We start from the raw sequence: 2,500 nt of genomic DNA, 5'->3' as shown, positions 1-2,500 counted from the left end.
AAAGGAAAGTGCTCTAGAGGTCGAATTTTGACGCCGTTTTTTGCAACAACCTCTAGAAAAATAAGATCTTTCCATCCTCCAAATTTGGTGAATTTACACCGTGCCGATTTTTTTTGACGATTTTTTTACCGCCCGGAATGCCGGAAATTCAAAAAAAATGAAAAACGGAGCAAACCTGCGATTTTTGACCTGGATTTTTTTGTGAAGCCTTCACATAATATTACCAAGGTTACCTCAAAATTTCACGAAAAATGCACGAGCCAATTCTGAGATATGAAAATTTGGCTCCTCCGTTGCAACGCTCCGAGCCATCGTTGCAACGGCGGGTGCCTCCGTGGGGGGCGGGGGAGCCCGGCGGCACACCACAACCACAACGTGCTTGCTAGTGTGCCTAGGGGATGGCAAGGCAACGTGCATCTGGCTGGCATTGCGCCCAGCAAGCCTTTGGGCAACTCGAGTTTCAGCATCACGACTCCCCTCCCCCCTATAATAGGCTGCCGAGCCATTACCAAAGTGCCACGGGTAGACGTCCTTTTCCGTGAGGAGACATACTAAAGGAAAGTGCTCTAGAGGTCGAATTTTGACGCCGTTTTTTGCAACAACCTCTAGAAAAATAAGAACTTTCCATCCTCCAAATTTGGTGAATTTACACCGTGCCGATTTTTTTTGACGATTTTTTTACCGCCCGGAATGCCGGAAATTCAAAAAAAATGAAAAACGGAGCAAACCTGCGATTTTTGACCTGGATTTTTTTGTGCAGCCTTCACATAATATTACCAAGGTTCCCTCAAAATTTCACGAAAAATGCACGAGCCAATTCTGAGATATGAAAATTTGGCTCCTCCGTTGCAACGCTCCGAGCCATCGTTGCAACGGCGGGTGCCTCCGTGGGGGGCGGGGGAGCCCGGCGGCACACCACAACCACAACGTGCTTGCTAATGTGCCTAGGGGATGGCAAGGCAACGTGCATCTTGCTGGCATTGCGCCCAGCAAGCCTTTGGGCAACTCGAGTTTCAGCATCACGACACCCCTCCCCCCTATAATAGGCTGCCGAGCCATTACCAAAGTGCCACGGGTAGACGTCCTTTTCCGTGAGGAGACATACTAAAGGAAAGTGCTCTAGAGGTCGAATTTTGACGCCGTTTTTTGCAACAACCTCTAGAAAAATAAGATCTTTCCATCCTCCAAATTTGGTGAATTTACACCGTGCCGATTTTTTTTGACGATTTTTTTACCGCCCGGAATGCCGGAAATTCAAAAAAAATGAAAAACGGAGCAAACCTGCGATTTTTGACCTGGATTTTTTTGTGCAGCCTTCACATAATATTACCAAGGTTCCCTCAAAATTTCACGAAAAATGCACGAGCCAATTCTGAGATATGAAAATTTGGCTCCTCCGTTGCAACGCTCCGAGCCATCGTTGCAACGGCGGGTGCCTCCGTGGGGGGCGGGGGAGCCCGGCGGCACACCACAACCACAACGTGTTTGCTAGTGTGCCTAGGGGATGGCAAGGCAACGTGCATCTTGCTGGCATTGCGCCCAGCAAGCCTTTGGGCAACTCGAGTTTCAGCATCACGACACCCCTCCCCCCTATAATAGGCTGCCGAGCCATTACCAAAGTGCCACGGGTAGACGTCCTTTTCCGTGAGGAGACATACTAAAGGAAAGTGCTCTAGAGGTCGAATTTTGACGCCGTTTTTTGCAACAACCTCTAGAAAAATAAGATCTTTCCATCCTCCAAATTTGGTGAATTTACACCGTGCCGATTTTTTTTGACGATTTTTTTACCGCCTGGAATGCCGGAAATTCAAAAAAAATGAAAAACGGAGCAAACCTGCGATTTTTGACCTGGATTTTTTTGTGCAGCCTTCACATAATATTACCAAGGTTCCCTCAAAATTTCACGAAAAATGCACGAGCCAATTCTGAGATATGAAAATTTGGCTCCTCCGTTGCAACGCTCCGAGCCTTCGTTGCAACGGCGGGTGCCTCCGTGGGGGGCGGGGGAGCCCGGCGGCACACCACAACCACAACGTGCTTGCTAGTGTGCCTAGGGGATGGCAAGGCAACGTGCATCTTGCTGGCATTGCGCCCAGCAAGCCTTTGGGCAACTCGAGTTTCAGCATCACGACACCCCTCCCCCCTATAATAGGCTGCCGAGCCATTACCAAAGTGCCACGGGTAGACGTCCTTTTCCGTGAGGAGACATACTAAAGGAAAGTGCTCTAGAGGTCGAATTTTGACGCCGTTTTTTGCAACAACCTCTAGAAAAATAAGAACTTTCCATCCTCCAAATTTGGTGAATTTACACCGTGCCGATTTTTTTTGACGATTTTTTTACCGCCCGGAATGCCGGAAATTCAAAAAAAATGAAAAACGGAGCAAACCTGCGATTTTTGACCTGGATTTTTTTGTGCAGCCTTCACATAATATTACCAAGGTTCCCTCAAAATTTCACGAAAAATGCACGAGCCAATTCTGAGATATGAAAATTTGGCTC

This window comes from Arachis ipaensis, chromosome B7 (genome assembly GCF_059453495.1).
Source record: "Arachis ipaensis isolate K30076 ecotype BB chromosome B7, ASM5945349v1, whole genome shotgun sequence".
Classification (NCBI taxonomy): domain Eukaryota; kingdom Viridiplantae; phylum Streptophyta; class Magnoliopsida; order Fabales; family Fabaceae; genus Arachis; species Arachis ipaensis.
Note: the sequence above shows the minus strand (reverse complement) of the source record.